We start from the raw sequence: 9,311 nt of genomic DNA, 5'->3' as shown, positions 1-9,311 counted from the left end.
TAAAAGGCAACCTACAGAATGGGAGAAAATATTTGCAAATCATATATCTGATAAGGCATTAATATCCAAACTACATAAAGAACTCTATACTTAATAGTTTAAAAAATCTGTTTTAAAATGGGTAGACACATTGAATAATTTTCCCAAAGAATACATATTATAAATCACCAAGAGGTATGTGAAGATGTGCTCAACATTTCTAACCATCACAGAAATGCAAACCAAAGCCACAATGATCTATCACCTCACATCTGTTAGAATAGCTATTATCAAGTACAAGACACAAGAAGTATTTGTGACCATATGGACAAAAGAGAACTCTAGTGTACTATTTGGGGGAATGTAAATTAGTACAGCTACTATGGAAAACAGTATGGAGGTTTTGTGATAAAAAAAAAAATAGAGCTACACATATTTAGCAATTCCCCTTCTGGGTACATATCCAATGCAAATGGAAACAGGATCTAACAGCGATATCTGCACTCATGTTCATTTTAGCATTAATAACTACAGCCAAGATATAGAAATAATCTAAGTGTCCATCAATAGATGAATGGGCAAACTGATGTGATATATGTATACAATAGAAGATTAGTTAGCTATGAGAAAGAAGGAAATCTTTCCATCTGCCACAGCATAGATGGACATTGTGGGCATAATGCTAAGTGAAATAAGTTTGACAGAGAAAGACATACTGTATGATATCACTTATATGTGGAATCTAAAGAAGCCAAACTTATAGAAACAGAGAATAGAATTGTGGTTTCTTGAAGGTAGGGGTTAAAGTGAAGGGAGAGATGATGGTAAAAGTGCACAAACATACAATTATAAGACGAATGAGTTCTGGGGACCTAATGTACTGCATGGTGATTATTGTTAATAATACTGTATTACACTTGAAAGTTGCTAAGTGAAAACATTTTCAATGTTTTCACCACAAAAAAAGCAAAGAAGCAAAGAATGGTAATTATGTGGTGTCTCAAAGATGTTATTTAATGCTAAGGCAGTAATTATTTCTAATATAAAAGCATTTCAAGTCACCTCAAATTTATACTATGTTGTATGTTGATTATATCTCAATAACTGTTTGGATATCATTAAAAATTTCTTGTATTAATGATTCTGCTGAATTATATTTGTAATGAACCACAAAAGGGATAAATAACTTTGACCCACAGCCAATGAATTCATCCATTATCAGTATTACCCTCTCAATGTTATTAGATGTTTCCTGGCTTGGATGTTAACCATTTGTACTTTAGTAGGAAAAAACTAAAAGTGTTTATTTTGTTCTCTTAGTCTTAGGAAGTCTGGAAAAATAAGAGAGTGGGCTTTCTCTTGGATTTGAGTTCAGTGAGTCACTAAATTTTTACATTACAAAAATTCCATTCTTGTTGCAAAGCTTCCTCCGGTTCTGCTTCAATTTGTTTATTCAAAGATTTTTCCAAGTCATTTAAATTTCTTAGTAATTAAGTCAGTTAAGGTATTGACTCCATTTTTGTCCATGATGGTATAACTGGAACCAGACTAACCCTCTGCCACAAACAACTAGAGAACTGGACAAATTATATGTAACAACTATTTTCAGGTATTGAACAGGCATCACAGAAACTTGACAACTAAGAGAAGGGAAGCTAATGAGGTGAACCCTAAGATCACTATAGCTTTCTGACTATAGCCACTTTTGAGATTACATTGCCAAAAATAGAATCAATAGCAGAAACTGGGGGTATCAATGAGTGAAGAAAAAGAAATGAGAACTTGAGGAGAATTGACATCTGGGAAAGGAACTGCCATAAATTGGAAATTCAAAATGCTCTACACTGTTTTCTACTGAAAAACTAAGGTACTAAGTTTGTGTTGATGCTGAAGTCAATTTTCACCCGTGGCCTTAAAATATCTTGATTTTTTTACCACTTTTATACCTCTCAGTCTTAGGAACCAATAAAATTGCTAAAATTCTGGGTCAATGAAATGTGACCTTTTTGCAGAGTCCATGTAGATAATAAGATAAAATCATTTCCAGTATTATCTAACTATTTCTGTCAGGGTAAATAGCCAGTGTGAAAGGGATCCAATTTAGGAAATTGGCCTCAGTGCCCAGTTGGTTTACTCTAGCAATGATGCCCTATCAGGAACTCAATGTTTAATTCTCTTCCAAGCAGATATGATCCTTTTGACACTCAGGGAGTAGTTACATGAGCCTCAGTAAATAGGATCCCATACACTGGGGCCCATGCATAGCTTTACTCTCTGTCACCATAGTCACTTTGTTAATTTGTTCTAGGAGCCAGAACTGGGGTGGATGATGATAAAAGCGGTCTGATGTGACCCGGCTGGGTAATTTTGCCTACTTAATTGCTTAATGCCAATTCTATGATGGTTGGTCTCTGGTGAGAAATAACATGATGTCCCATGGTTGAGTGTTCCATATTTAACAGGGTCCCATAACATGTCAGGAGTTGTTTTTCCAAAAACACATAATTCTTCAGTCCAGATGACTTTATATTGCTGTGTTGTGATTCTTCTATTAAGCTTGGCAGAGATTCCATACAGTGTCTTCTCTCACTGCTGATGTATTTAATGCTATAAGGTTTACCTAATATTGCAGACTATTACAGGCTGGACCTATTGCAGAATTCTTTCCTGCTCTGGGTCCATTCATAACTGATAGTCTTTTGAGTTATCTGGCCTACGAGTCAAGAATGGAAAAATATGCTTCCCCTAATTCCTGAAAAGGCCTACAATATCTATTATTTTTCTTTGCAGAAAAAAGGCAAAATGCAAAATCTATCCTCTTTTGGAAATGATAACCTTAAATATCCCTGATCACTGGATCTCAATTAATTTTACTGATGTGGAAGATCACACTTGAATATTCACAGGGTTTTTCTCCCACTTTCTAAAGCTCATGTGTCTTACACAGTTGCCCAACATACTAACCACGTTTTGCTCATCTTTCTGATTTGCATAGTGTTGTCAACATAGCTGGTTAGTACAATTTTCTGAAGGATATCCAGATAATTCATATCTCATTGGCCTATATTATGAGGGAAGAGAAGAAAGTTTATTTTATATAGTCTTCAGGCAAAATTGTATATACATGTATATTATTGTCTTTTCCAAGTGAATGAGAACTGTATCTGATCTCCTTTCAGATAGGGATGGCAGAGAACACAGTTACTAGAGCAATGACCTCATCCCATGTACCTGAAGATGTATGCTTTAGCAGAGATATCACATCAGACACAGAGTGTGAGAGTAGAATGAATTCTTGTATGAGTTTGCAGGATCCACTACCATTTTCCAGGATCTTTTGGTTTTGAGGGGCCCAGATAGGATGGAGCTCATCATTCTGCATTCTTTAACTCTTTAATATCTTTAATTTTCACCATACACAGAAGTGTGATCCTGTCTTCTGTTTGTGTTTTTGGGGTCAAGTGGTGGTGAGAGTAAGTTGTTTCAAGTCTTTAATGGGTTGACTAGTGGACACCCCAAAGTATGTCCAAGTTGTAACTCCCAGGATCTATAAAATTGACCTTATATGGAGAAAGCAGTCTTTGAAATATACAGGCATACCTCATTTTATTGTTCTTTGCTTTATTGTGTTTCACAAATATCAGCTTTTTAACAATTGAATGTTTGTGGCAACCATGAGTCAATCAAGTCAATCAATGCCATATTTTCAACAGCATTTGCTCACTACATACCTCTGTGTCACATCTGGGTAATTCCTGTAATATTTCAAACTTTTTCATTATTATTATATTTGATGTGGTGATCTGTGATCAGTGATCTTTGATATTACTATTGTAATTTTAGGGGGTGCCACAGAACCTCACCCATACAAAATGATGAACTTAATCAATAAATACATGTGTTCTAACTGCTCCATCAACTGGCTATTCACCTGTCACTCTCCTGCTCTTCAGATCTCCCTATTCCCTTAGACACAACAGTATTGAAATTAGGCCATTAAAAACCCTGCAATGGTCTCTGTGTTTTCAACTGAAAGAGTTGAATATCTCTCCTTTAAATCAAAGGTAAAAATAATAAAGCTTAAGGAGAAAGGCATATTGAAAGCTAAGACAGACCAAAATCTAGGCTTCTTGCACCAAAGAGTTTTTTTTTTTTTTGCAAAGGAAATGTTCTTGAAGGAAATTAAAAATGCTACTCCAGTGAACACACAAACGATAAAGTGAAACAGCCTTATTGCTGAAATGGAGAAAGATTTCATGGTCTAGTTAGAAGATTAAACCAGCCACAACATTCCCTTAAACCAAAGCCTAAACCAGAGCAAGGTCCTAACTCTTTTCAATTCTAAGAAGGCTGCAAGAGGTGAGGAAGCTGCCTAAGAAAAATTGGAACTAGCAGAGTTTGGATCATAAGGTTTAAGGAAAGAAGCCCTCTTCAAAACATAAAAGTGCAAGGTAAAGCAACAAGTGCTGATGTAGAAGCTGTAGTAAGTTATCCAGAAGATCTAGCTAAGATAATTCATGAAGGTGGCTACAGGCAGCAGATTTTCAATGTAGATGAAACAGCCTTATATTGAAAGAAAATGCCATTTAGGACATTCATAGCTAATGAGGAGAAATCAATATCTGGCTTCAAATTTTCAGAGAACAGGCTGACTCTCTTGTTATGGGCCAAGCAGCTGGTAATTTGAAGTTGAAACCAAAGTTCATTTGCCATTTTGAAAATTCTAGGCCCTTAAGAATTATGATAAATCTACTCTGCCTGTGCTCTATAAATTGAACAACAAGGCCTCGATGACAGCATATCTCTTTACAACGTATATTTACAGCTAAATATTTTCAGCCCACCTCTGAGACCTACTGTCAGAGAAAAGAACCTTTCAAAATATTACTGCTCACTGACAAGGCACCTGATCATCCAAGAGCTCTCATGGAGATGTACAATGAGACTAATATTGTTTTCATACCTTCTAACACAATGTCCATCATGCATCGCATGGATCAAGGACTAACTAAAACTTTCAAGTCTTATTATTTAAGAAATACATTTTGTTAGGCTATAGCTATCATGGATAGTGATTTCTCTGATGGATCTGGTCAAAGTGAATTGAAAACCTTCTGAAAAAAACTCATCATTTTAGATACCATTGTGATTTATGGGAAAAGGTCAAAATATCAACATTAACAGAAGTTTCAAAGAAATTGATTCCAGCTCTAATGGATGATTTTTAAGGAGTTCAAGACTTCAGTGGAGGAAGGAACTGCACGTGTGAAAATAGCAAGAGGACTCAGAAGTGGAGCCTAGGCAAAAAATATACAAATCAATTTTTACTGCAAAGTAAAGGAACTGTTACAGTGGAGGATTACTGGACTGAATATCAATATTATGACATAGTATGAGTATGTTTCGTGTTTGGTAATTGCAATCATTGTTGCTTTTGTTGTGGTCATCCATTTACAGTGCTTGGTGTCAGTCTATCTTTTGTAAAAATAAAATACAGTGTGTGTGTGTGTGTGTGTGTGTGTGTGTGTGTGTGTGTGTGTGAAAATAAATAAATAAATAAAAAGTAATAGAACCTAAGATTTAGAAATAAATAATAAATAAATAAAATAATTTATTTTAATGTTTTAAAAAAAAAAAGAAGTGGAGCCTAGGGATTTCCCTGGTGGTCCAGTGGTAAAGAATCCGCCTTCCAATGCAGGGGACATGGGTTCAATTCCTGGTCAGGGAACGAAGATCCCACATGGCATGGGGCAATTAAGTCTGCACCCCACAACTACTGAGCTTGTGCACCTCAATGAGAGAACCTGTGTGTCGTAAACTACAGAGCCCATGCAGTCTGGAGCCCACACCACAACTAGAGAAAAGAAAACCCACCCTCCATAACTAGAGAGAAGCCCACGTGCTACCACTAAGACCCGAAGCAGCCAAAAAAAAAGAAGTGGAGACTTAAGATGTGACTGAATTGCTGCAATCTCATGATAGAACTAATGGGTGAGGAGTTGCTTCTTATGGATTAGTAAAGAAAGTGACTTCTTGAGATGGAAAGTAGTGCTGGTGCAGATGCTATGAAGATTGTTGAAATGAAAACAAATGATTTAGAATATTGCATAAACTTAGTTGATAAAGGGGCAGCAAGGTTTGAGAGGATTGACTCCAATTTCAAATGAAGTTCTATTGAGCACAAAATGTTTTCAAATAGCATTGTATGTTACAGAGAAACAAAAGAAAGAGTCAATTGATGTGCCACAGCCACCCTTGTCTTAAGCAACCACCAGCCTGATTCATTAACAGTCATCAAAAAGGTAAGACCTCCACCAGCAAAAAGATTATGACACATTGAAGGTTCAGATGATGATTAACATTGATTAGCAATAAAATCTTTTTTAATTAAGGAAGGTACATTTTTTTACACACTTAATAGATTACATTACAGTGCAGACATAACTTTTACATCTACTGAGAAACAAATAAATTTGTGACTCACTTCACTGTGACCTTTGCTTTGCTGTGGTGGTCTGGAATGCAACCTGCTATACCTCTGATGTATGCCTGTAATTAAGTTAAAGATATCGAGATAAGTTCATACTGGATTTAGGATGGGCTCTAAATCCAATGACAGATATTCTTATGGCAAGAAGGATGGAAAGGGTTTATAGACACACAAAGGAAAAGGTGATGTGAAGAGAGAGACAGCAATTGGAGAGAAACCACAGCCAAGGAACAACATGCATTGTCAGAAGCCAACAGAATCTTGTAGCGAGCCATGGAATGGATTTTTCAAGAAATCTCAAAAAGTAATGGAGCATAACAACACCTTGATTTCAGACTTCTGGCTTCCATAACTGTGAAAGAATAAATTTCAGTTGTTATAAACTACCAAGTTTGTGGTAATTTGTTATAGCAGCCCTAGGAATTTAATACAGAGTGCTTCTACCCGACCTTTCCCACTATTATAACTTTTATCCCACATGTCAAGGATACAGTTTGCATTTGTGCCACTGACAAAGTATTTCTATCCAATTATATATTTGAGGGACTGAAAAAATCATTAGCTGTCCCAGGATGCTGTCATCCTCTTGGGAAAGAATTGAGGAAATTATTAGCATGTACACTTACTGTGATGCTACAGCGTTCTTCCTCTAAAGGACTTAGTCTCTTCATTAGTCAATGGATCAGGTCTAAAAACTCTCAGGTCTAAAAGCTTGATAAGTGATTATGATTTGAGTGAAGCGATGGTCCTCATCCTTCTGATACTGATCCTCAAACTCTTCTGGTAGTATAGACAGGACAATGCCCTTTTTGGTGGCCTGTTTATCTCTATCACCATATTGATAGCTTTTCATGAGTTAAGACTGCTTGGCTGCCACTCTAACCTCACTGTTCACTGTGATCATTGTGACTGTCTGACTTCTGATGATTGAGTACCATCACCTAGTCTCTCTTATTTTTGGATTTGATTACAATTAACATCATTGAGCTCAGTTTTGTTACTGCCAACCACCTGGCCCTCAGAATATGACCACACTGAACAATTTATAACTTCAGTAAACAATCATATGGTAGATTTTCCAGACTTACAAGCATATAAATCTTAATATATCCACTATTCTAAGCCTTTGGATTCCTTCTTTCACTGTTTATCATGGCACTTCCAGCATATCAGTTTTACTTCCTATGGGCCATCACTTTTTCCAAGTTTCTACAGGAATCTTAGTACTCTGTTACCACCATCTCCTGGAGTCTGAACCCAGGTATTAAATCCTATGTCCTGAGAGTGCTCCAAAGTTTTAAATGATGCTTCCTTATACAACTTTATGTTTTACTTTCCTTAATCCTATTCTTCAGCATACAGTTCCATATATAATCTCTCAGTTCCTGCTGGTAAATATTGGATAGGTCCTCCAGTTCTTTTGAGCTATACTATGTTTCCTCCCTTGGTTGATCCTTCTTATACCTGGCTTTATACAATGTGACTTAACCCTAGTCATTGGCCTGTGGCCAAGAGGGGAGATAAGAGCAGATACTGAGAGGGACATAAGATGTTCTGTAGGGTAGAGGACCCTATATCATCCTCAAACAATGGAGAAGTGCTACCCCTTCACAGAGAGGAGTGGGCTCAGGGGAATCTAGGAAATCAAGATTTTCACATACATTAACTATTTCTCTGATGTCTTGGCATTCTTTTCTTTCTCAACCAGGGTCCTGCTCTTCAAAAAAGTTAAAACTACGTTGGGAATTTAAGAAGAACTGGAAATGTTTTATTTTAAAATAAAACTGATTTTTCTTTTTCTTTTGCCTTCTGCAAGAGATGAGAATTGCTTTATATTCTGACAAGGAGGCTCCTCTGGCTTTCTCACTTAGTCTTATTACGATGGTCTAAAGTTCTCATTCTATCATATTTTCCAAAGCACTAATTCTGCAGAAACAAACATGTACCTTCATTTTCCTCATAATTTCTGCTTTTTCCATATTTATCAAATACATGATATATCACAAACACTGCTACCTTCTATTGGGTTTTAAAACGGGTCATGAGGCAGGACCAAACTCAAGGCTGGAGAAGTAGCTTCACCTCTTGACAGGAGGAGTTACAAAGAAAACGTAACCATTTATATTATACTGCAGTAAGAAACTTCATTAAATATAAATAAACTCATGAGGAACTACATCTTTCAAACATGGTTTTAGTAAAAAATCTACTTTAAGCATAAGAAAGTATGACTACTTTATGTAAACTTTATGTTTGTTTGCCTTACAAATCAAACATTTCTAAGGGCTCACACCTGATGTTCCTGCAGCTTTCAGAATGATATCTCTGATATCTCTTCTCCAGATCAAATTTTTCTATTACTGTATCTGTGCTATTTCTCTATTAGGAAGGAAAATTGCTTAGTTATGGATGAGTTGTCTCTGGGCATTGTTATTACTCCTTCCTTCTCAATGGATTAAAATTCATTTGCTAAGGAAAACTAAAGCTTTGGGGATTAACATTAGAATTATTATTATCAAGTATCTATTTTCTGATTCTACTATTACTGCCAATATGCTTTTACAACCAAGTCAGTTCTCCAGCCTAACTCTCCAGATTTTTTATGTCATTCCTTGAACAGGCACCCATCACAGCATTGTTGATTTAGTCTATGGATAGAAGCTGACAAAGGAGATATTTTGACCAAGCTATAATATATAAAAGTGCTAATTTTTAGCTTTTTGCTGTTGAATCTCTCTTTTACCCATTCCTCCTTGCTTAGTAATATTTTTCAGTTTTTCCAATACTTATATTTTTTCTTTTTTTTTTTTTTTATTAACATCTTTATTGGGGTATAATTACT

This window comes from Delphinus delphis, chromosome 5 (genome assembly GCF_949987515.2).
Source record: "Delphinus delphis chromosome 5, mDelDel1.2, whole genome shotgun sequence".
In the NCBI taxonomy this organism is placed as follows: domain Eukaryota; kingdom Metazoa; phylum Chordata; class Mammalia; order Artiodactyla; family Delphinidae; genus Delphinus; species Delphinus delphis.
This window is presented reverse-complemented; position numbering follows the sequence as displayed.